The sequence below is a fragment of the Amblyomma maculatum genome, chromosome 1 (genome assembly GCF_055883805.1).
Source record: "Amblyomma maculatum isolate TAMU_Amacu chromosome 1, ASM5588380v1, whole genome shotgun sequence".
Lineage (NCBI taxonomy): Eukaryota > Metazoa > Arthropoda > Arachnida > Ixodida > Ixodidae > Amblyomma > Amblyomma maculatum.
Genome location: NC_139344.1, coordinates 446,086,295 through 446,095,686, shown reverse-complemented (window position 1 = coordinate 446,095,686; position 9,392 = coordinate 446,086,295).

Here is a 9,392-nt window from a genome sequence, read left to right as displayed (position 1 = left end):
CCTTTCTGCTTGTTGTGTCGTCTCTGTTGCGCTTATATAATTTTAGGAGAAGCAAACAGGATGACGCTGGACTAAAATTTTATTGCAGAAAAGAAGACAACGAAGACTCACACTCAGATGCGCGCGCACAATACCCAAAGCAGTGAAAGGGCAGAAAACAATCAAAAGTCATGGTTGTACTATCCTGTTATCTGCAAGATCGAATTCAATACTACCATGGTTAACCGACAGCTTAGTCCCACACGTGTCCCTCTCATTAGCCACGTGATAAGCCTCAATTATCGCCCGACAAAAATGGTTTTCATTTTCATAAACCGCAGTAGCCTAGATAAAAATCTGGCGTGGAGAAGCACGGGTCATCCTCCGATTTGCACTGCTTCGAGAATGCGTGCTCAATGCTGTCAGCTGTGTTTCCACCTGGCCATTTCGCCCGCCTGTCAGAGCAAGCTTTTACTAGTAAAAAAAAAAAATCATGAGGCCGAATGATCTTCACGTGGTGGTGCGGCGCAAGAAGGTGGCTGCCATACCTTGCCTCCACGGTGTTTCGCACCGACTGAAGAAACGTACGTCGGAATATAATTTTGATGTTGTCCTCACAGGTAAGAATAGGATAGGAGGCATGTGCGCTAGCGTTAAAAGGAGGCTTACTGCTTTACAGCTGCTTATCATTATCAGTGCACAGCGTCGCATAAAACAAACCTCACTACTTGCAGAAATAATGTGCTTCATTGCCTTTTGGTCGAAGCTACTACGGCAGACAGGCAGATGTCTTAACGTACACATGACGGAGAACTCTAACTATCTAGGAGGAAAGGCGAACTTCGCTGCATGTGAAATCTCGCGAATGGAAATTGGAGGACGACCCGTGTTTTGGCACGCCCGCTTTCAGCGACACTACTTTGTCTTGTGAAAATGAAAATCATTTTCCTGGTATAACATTGCTAAGCTGTCCGTTAACCTTCGTAGCAAGGAATTTGCTTTTTTAGATAACTTGATAGTACGGTGATCCCGTTCGAATGTTTCTGCCCTTTCACTGCTTTGGGCAATGTGCGCGCGCAAGCCAGCGGGAGTTCTTGTTGTCTTCTTTGCTTCAATACAATTTCCGTTGGTAGTCCAGCCTCGTCTGTCTGCTTCGATTCTCCGCGTTCAATCTTTTGCCTGGTTTTAAGATGAACCAATTCCAAATCGCTCAGATGTCAATCTTGTAGAACGGTGGCGCTGCCGACGTCGACAGAGCGAAACTTAAGAAGGCGTTCCCATAAATTTTTCTTATGGTTATCCAAAGAAAATTGTTTGGTATGGTCAGCTATAGACATTTCGTGCAAACATCATTTGTCGTTCCTATGGCAGCCTTAAGCTTTTGCCATAGACCTTTCTATACAAGGTTTTAACCTGTCTATAGACTTCTGCTGTCATACGTATTTTCTGCCTTCAGCATTTTCTAAGTGAGCTATAAACCTGTTCTTATGGTATAGTACACTAGAATACTGGAAAGCTTGGTCTTCAGGCAGATAGCTTTTCCTTTAAGCGATCAAAGCTTTGAGAGGGTGCTGCGTGTAAAAGGAATGCTATACGCGCGTCGCAGATAGCTGGGAGACTCATCTTCGTTGCCGAAATTTGTATCAATTATTTATCTGTATCATGTTTACATCACAGCGCAATGTTTGCTATTTATGAAGACGCTAATTTGAACATTTTGCTGTTTCGATACCAAGAGAAACTCCACTACTGTAGCGACTGGCTTTTTAGAAGGTCCGAAATTTCAAGACAAAGGTTAACTGGACACATATTTCTGTTAGCCTTGACGCTATATTGTTGGCTATGATAGACACCAGGTGCGGGGAAACTGCTTCAATTACTTGGTTAATTAACGAGATATGTTGCTTAACGTTCTCAAGTTTGATTTTACGGGATATGTAGCATTTAGAGAATTGGGATTCGTCTTCTAAGAAGTGTAGCATTGAAAACAGGCTTTCTTGTAACGAAATTTTAATGAAACCTGAGTCTGAAATAAATAGACAGCTTTAGCATTATTGACTGTATGGCCTACTTATCACATAGCCTTTCTCTGAGCGTATTACATTAAAACACGTACGAAGGGGCGACTGAACAGTATAAACCACACATTTATTGCGCAACACGAGAAAACACAAATCATAAAACACGGGCAAGGCGAATCAGAATGCTAGAACTGGAAACAAATTAACGTACAGCAAATTCAAATGCAAGTGTTGCACCAAAATAGCGTATATTTACACCTCCTTAGCTTTAGATGCTTTATTTGTTATGCTTTAGAACTCTGCTGTTGGTTTAATGATTTCACCTAGCGCCTTTCTAGACGCTAACAGAGAAAACAGTGCGATTGGAAAATGACACAACATGCGCGTGCGGAAAAGCACTAATCAGGAAGACAGACAATAAATGAAATATAATACATGTTGTTGTATTGTATTTAACAGACAGATTGTGTTACTGGTGCTATTTGTTTGCAGGTATAAGCTGTGTAGATGCTAAATGCAATTAGCTACTGCGGCGTCAGCTGTACAGAGCTCGATGGCTGTGAGTGGCTAATGAGCTAAAGTATGGAAACAAACTCTGCCGGTTGCAAAAAATTATTGCTGTGCGAAAGTGAGAATTATGCGACAGAGCTAGGACGCGTATGCTTGCAGTATATTTGTAATTTCGTCTTATGGGTATTATTTCGTCAGCATCACATTCGATCAAGACACAGAAATAACGAACGCTTATTTTGAAAGATGGTATGAGGAAGGAAAAAACAATTTTTTGCAGTTTTTTCCTCTTTGATACTGTCTCTAAGAAAGTGAATTCGAAAGGAAGGTACTCTAATATTCTCTTGTAAAAAAAAAAATTCCATGCAGAATTGTTGTTGCAAATGGTTTACAACACGACCCAAATTAAAAAAAAAAATTGATAAAAGAACCGCACTGGATGTCTGAACGGACCGATCGTCTTCAAGTTTTATATAGCACCGATATATAGGAGGGGCCATATACCTGCGAATTCATTCTTTTTGAAAAGCTAAGTGGCACACCGACTTGCCAGATAGTGGACAAGTGTGCTATAGCAATGTTTTTCTTCCTTTCAAAGCTATCAGTTGTTTAATACGTAGTGGCTTCCCTGTTGGTTCATCATTCTAAGAACTACATTGTAATAGCACCACGGACAGAACAAGAGAGACGGACGCAAATATGGGCGCTGAAAATAAAATACTTTTCATTGACTTCAACTGGCCTGTATAGGTAGCAACTGTATGACAATACAAGAAAAAAAGAAGAAAGAGAAAGGAGACGAACTGATGAAACCGTGGCATGATTATTCCGTCACTCCTACCTTTACCTTCTACCATTATGGGCCTCGCTGGAACTTGGAAACAGCAGCTCTGTCTTGCTTAGGTGTACAGACGGCACGCTTACACGTTTATTGGAGAACCTTGATAACGCCTGAGTCTCCGCTATTATCCTTGTGGTGGTGCCCGAACAGTAGCGTAGAACAGCAGTTTTTTTTCAGTCAGGTGCACAGTCTTTGTACTCTCTGCAGTGTTCACTTAGCTCCCCCGAGTTTACAACTTTCAAGCTTCTTTTGTGTTCCTGCCCCCTCGTGCTCAGACACCTTCCTGTCCGGCCGATCTAGAGATTGCCACATGATAAGGGAATAGAGTACAGAACATCTTTCTAGCAGCTTACAAGACGCGGGCTATGTTTCGCCACGCAGTCGGGCTCTCTACTGGTTTCTGAATTAACCTTCTTGCAAACAGTGGTAATTTTCTAGGCGCCAAAAAGACCACTTCAATCCCCGCTCTATTCACAGTCTTTTTCAGAATGTACCAAATATTGTGTAGATAACGATGCCTTCGTTCGAAAGTTATTTCACTGGGTCGATATTCCTTGATTTTCTAAGCATGCTTTCTGCTACAGTAATTAGTAGATGCGCTAAGCATTCGACTTCCTAAGGACGATGCACTTGATTCTGAACAGCATTCTCCTTTCGATGTGCACATGACTTGTTAAGGGCGTTAGTGAAGCAAGACATAAGGCTCTTTTTACTGATTTAGAGTGGGCTGAGGCAAACGGTAGAAATGGCTTGTTCCCCCTTGGCTCACAGGTCCAGCACACATGTTGAGCGCCGAAACACAGTACAGAAATCTAGCGGCATTGACTGAGCATTCATGAGTCATCGTTAACGGTCGAAGGCAGTCAGCGAACATAGTAAGAACGTAGGATACCTGGGAGTTTGGGAGCTAAGCAAACACCGCAGCCAGTGTAAGGATCTCACTTTCAAAAAGCTTTTGTTCTGCGCAAGTTTCGAAACGCCATCACAAGGATGGCAGCGCAGGCTCAGGCCATATGAAACTTCTCCGATAAATGTGTAAGCATGCCGTCTGTACACTTTGGCAAGAAAGAGCTGCTGTTTCTGAGCTCCAGGGAGGCCAATAATGATTGAAGGTAATACGTAGTAGGGATGACATATATCATGCCATGGTTGTTGCTGTAGTCCAAATAACATATGGCACATACCCACAGAGGGGGCTCGGCTAGAAATTGGGTAGCAAAGGAATGTTTTGAAGGATACCTGTATGTAATAAAAAAAATGTGATTTGAGGGGTAGAGGAAAGGAAACAAAAAAACGTAAATAAATGAAATATAAAATTAAAAGTGGTAACACTGACGGGGGATTGACACTCGAATTATAGAACAAGAAATGTTGAAATCTTTAGCAAGGCAAACGATTTCATTTCAGTAAACAAATTTTTCCATGGCGGTAAAAACAAACCTGCAACTGTGTCCAAGGATGGTGCCGCCAAATAGTAACAATATCGGGGTACCTAACCTGAGGCCAAGCTGTTGCAAAAGCCTTCCACCAACTGTCTTCTCAAAGTAGTGGAGCGGTGGTGAAACATTCAGAAATGATCTAAGGATTTCTGTTCACCGCAAATTTGCAAGCTGGAGTAAGTGCCAAACCAGATCTGTAAAGATAGAAATTTAAAGGTGGGATATGGCATCGCAGCCTTGTTAGAGAAATCTTAAGTTGCCGTGAATGACATCACTTCCTACACCAAGAATAAATTAGATGCAGGTAGTAATCAGATCTTAAAAGCTGTCGAGTTTGCATATTTATTCTAACGTTTCTCCGAAACCTCGCTGCGGTGATGTACGCTGTCGCTGGAAGGATAGATAATACAGGGCCATTGAGGGTTTTAATCAACGGTTTCAACAGTTCGCTTCTCTTTTCTTTCTTCTTTCCCCTTGTCATACAACTACTGTCTATGTAAGTCATTTGAAGCCAATGAAAACGATGTTCTTTATCAGCGCCTGTGTTAGTGTCCTCTCTCATTCTATCCGTGTTGATACGGCGCTGTAGTTCTCAGACTGTCAATTGTCCTACCAACGGCGCGAAATATTGCTGAAAAAAAAACGGCTAGAGCTTTTCTGAGTGTATAATAAAGAACTTGGTAATTATTATTAAGGCGAAAACCTGTATTGACTAATATAGTCGACGTTCGTTCATACAGTCACGAAATAGCTGTCAATAAAATGGCGTCATCAGAAAGTTGAAAACCTGTCTCCAACAGGAAATGAACCTCCATCCCTTGGATCCCCATCCGGACGCTTTTTAACAAACTGCGCCACGAACGAGGTCGTGAAACAAACATCATAAATCTCCTTGTCTACTGTGAGGAAGGCAGCTAAAATAAATAAATGTAACCTTTCTCCGCCGGGACTAGAACCATCATCCCTTGCCTTCCCAGCCAAGCACTTTTACCAACTGCGCCCCGTCTAGGATCGTGAAACGCACATCATAAGTCTCCTTATCTACCATGAAGGTAGTAGCGATGACAATTACGCTACAATTAGTGATAATAATGGCATTTGCAATGATAATGACGGGGAATTAAGATGACAATGATAATAAAAGCAAACGTGACGCACCTCGTGCACCAGCAATGCTTAGGATTTCGCATTTCTGCTGTGTAGGTTCCACAGTGCTTTCGGAATTTTTGAACATTATCATGAGTAGGAAGCGATGCGGAGTGGGATTATCTTTAGCGAGAGGAAAGTATCTCACAATACCGAACAAAATTCGCGTTCTCCTTTTTTCATGTGCCGTGCTTCACGCTGGTGGGCCACCAGCGCAGTGCCAATCACGAATAACACTTATTTTCTAAACCTGCAACTGCTTTTGGGCGCTGCCTAGTTGTGCGATTTCTCATGTCACATCATATTTCTGTGTTTCGGTTCAGTTAACATTGCACCATGAAATGAGCGCGAAACAACATGACAGGGCAGAAATAATGCGCGAAAGGAACCTCGGAAGCAGACGTCACACGTATATTCTACGCTCCGCGAATGGAGCGGCGGCACTCCTCTTATTTGTCACCTCTTTGTGCGTTTCTCATCGCTCAGGGCGGACACCGCGCACCACTGCTCTTCATAGAAAACGGCCCACTTCCCAGTATTATACTACAACATAGTTGTGGTTCCCCTTCATGGATCACTGCCTTGTCGTGGCGGAGGGGCTTGCGAAACTCGATGAAGTCGTGAGCTCTGCTGTGTGGGGCCACCCAAAATAGATAGGTCACGGCAGAGAGTTCTGACAAAATGTGATTCACTGGAGAAGGTAATGGCAACCCACTCCAGTATTTTCCCTCAAGAAAACCCTATAACCAGTCACAATAGCATTAATGATATGGCGCCGGAAGGTGAGCCCCCCAGGTTGGAAGGCGTCCCACATGTCACATGTTTCTGGCGATGAACAAAGGGCGATTCCAATAGCTCCAGTACGAATGAAGCGGCCGGGCTAAAGCCAAAAGGACGCTCAGTTGTGGATGTGTCGGGGAGCGACCCGAAAGTCCGATGTTGTAAGGTGATATATCACATAGCAACATGGAATGTAAGATTTATGACGCAAGGTAAACTGGATATCGTCAAGCGAGAAATGGACAGATTGGACATTGATATCCTGGGTATCAGCGAGCTTAAGTAGACCGGAATGCGAGAATTTTATTCCAGCTACCCTTATGACTTTTACTGTGGGCACTAATTCATGAGAAGGAATGGGGTCGCTCTCATAGTAAACAGAAGGGGCAAAGCAGTGCTAGGGTAAAACCCCAAAAACGACCGAATGATTTCACTTCGGATCCAAGGTCACCCTTTCAACATAACAGTTATCCAAGTATATACACTAACCAGTAATGCTGAAGAAGCTGACGTTGAGAGATTTTATGCTGACCTGCAATGCCTTTTAGACCGCACTCTATCATCAGACGTCCTTTTTCTCATTAGAGACTGGAATGCTAAGGTGGGGAGTGAAGCAATATCCTGAACTACAGGCACGTTCGGTCTTGGTGAGCCAAATGAAGCTGGGCAGAGGCTAGTAGAGGTTTGTAAAGAAAACAACCTGACCATAGCAAATACTCATTTTCAACATCACAAGAGGCGCCTGTACACATGGAGTTCACCGAACGGTCCATAGAGGAATCAGAATAATTATATTCTTTGTCGGCAGATATGGAGAAGCGCTATACAAGGAGTAAAAACAAGGCCTGGGGCCGATTGTGGCACCGATCATTTGCTTCTTGTAGCCAAATTTAAGCTTCGATTGAGGAAAACGCAGAGAACTAGAAGGCCTTTCAGGTATGATCTAGATCGAATTCCATCAAAATATGCTGTTGAAGTGAAGAATCGATTTCAAGAATTAGATCTAGAAGAGATGCCTGAAGAGATGTGGACTGATGTTCGTGATATAATACAAGTTGCTACTAAAATAGCTCCAAAGCAAAAGAAATGCAAGAAAGCAAACTGGTTATCCTTTGCAAATAGCCGAGGAAAGGAGGATGGCAAAAGTCATGGGAGAAAGAAATAGATAGAAGGTTTTCAATGCGGATTTTCAAAAATAGCAAGAAGAGATAAGAATGCCTTCTTGAACATACAGTGCCAAGCAGTTGTGTACCACGGCCAATTGAGGAACACAAGAGCTCAAGAGCTCTGTATAAGACAATCAAATTTATCCAAGGAAGCTTCTGTGCTAAGCTGGGCGTGGTAAAGGACAAACGAGGCCGGGACCTCACTGAAGCCTCAGAGATAATGAAGAGGGAGCAGGAATACATAGAAGAACTGTACAAGAAGGGCCCGGATCTGCAAACCCAACATAAGACGGTTGTCATTACTGATCTCGAGCCGGGCTTCCTGAAGAGTGATGTTGAATGGGTCTTAGCCAGCCTTGCTGAGAACAAAGCTAGCGAAATAATGGCATTCCAGCTGAGTTGCTTCAAAACCTCAACCATGATGATGCTGTTTACGTTCTGTATACATTATGTCAGGAAATGTGGACATCTCTGCTGTGGTCACAGGATTGGAGGAGGTCAGTTTGCATCCCCGTTCCAAAGAAAGGCAGTGCCAGAGATTGTTCCAACTACCGCACGATCGCGCTTATTTCGCATGCTAGCAAGGTGATGTTGAAACTTCTGCAAGGTAGGCTGCAGCAGTGTGTGGATCGGGAGCATCCGCACGTGCAAGCTGGGTTTCGCAAGGGCAGAGGAACTAGAGACCAGATTGCCAACCTTCGCTGGATTAAGGAAAAAGCAAGGGAGTTCCAGAAAGCCATCTACTTCTGCTTTATTGATTATGCGAAAGCGTTTGACTGCGTAGATCACAGCAGATTGTGGCAAGCTCTCCAAGAGATGAGAGTTCCAAATCACCTCATCTGTCTCCTCAGGAACCTGTATGAAGGGCAAGAGGCCACAGTCAGAACTGGGCATGGTCTTACTGATTGGTTTCCGTTTGAGAAAGGAGTGAGACAAGGCTGCATACTGTCGCCCATCGTATTTAACTCATATGCTGAGTGCATTATGAGGAAGGCCGGTCTAGACGAGTCGTCATCTGGAGTGAAGATTGCTGGGAAACGTATCAACAACCTTAGATATGCGGATGATACCACTTTAATGGCAGAAAGTGCAGTGGAACTCAAGATACTACTGATGCGCGTACAAGAAGAGAGTTAGAAGTTTGCGCTTAAACTGAACAATAAAAAGACAAAGATCATGGCGTCTTGCCCTATCAAGTCCTGGAGCATCAATTGACAAGAAGTGGAAGCTTGAACAGATTTTCTCTTCTTGGGCTCCAAGATTACCCCGATGGAGACTGCAGCCATGAAATTAGGAGACACTTGCTTCTGGAAAAGAGAGCCATGGCTAGCCTTGACCACCTAGTAAAGAGCAGAGACAGTGTACTGCCAACCAAGATCCGTATAACTCGTGCTATGGTCTTTCTATTTGCGATGTATGGATGCGAGAGTTGGACTGCGAAGAAGGCTGACCGCCGAAAATTGACGCGTTTGAACTGTGGTGCTGGCGGAGAATATTGAGAGTTCCTTGG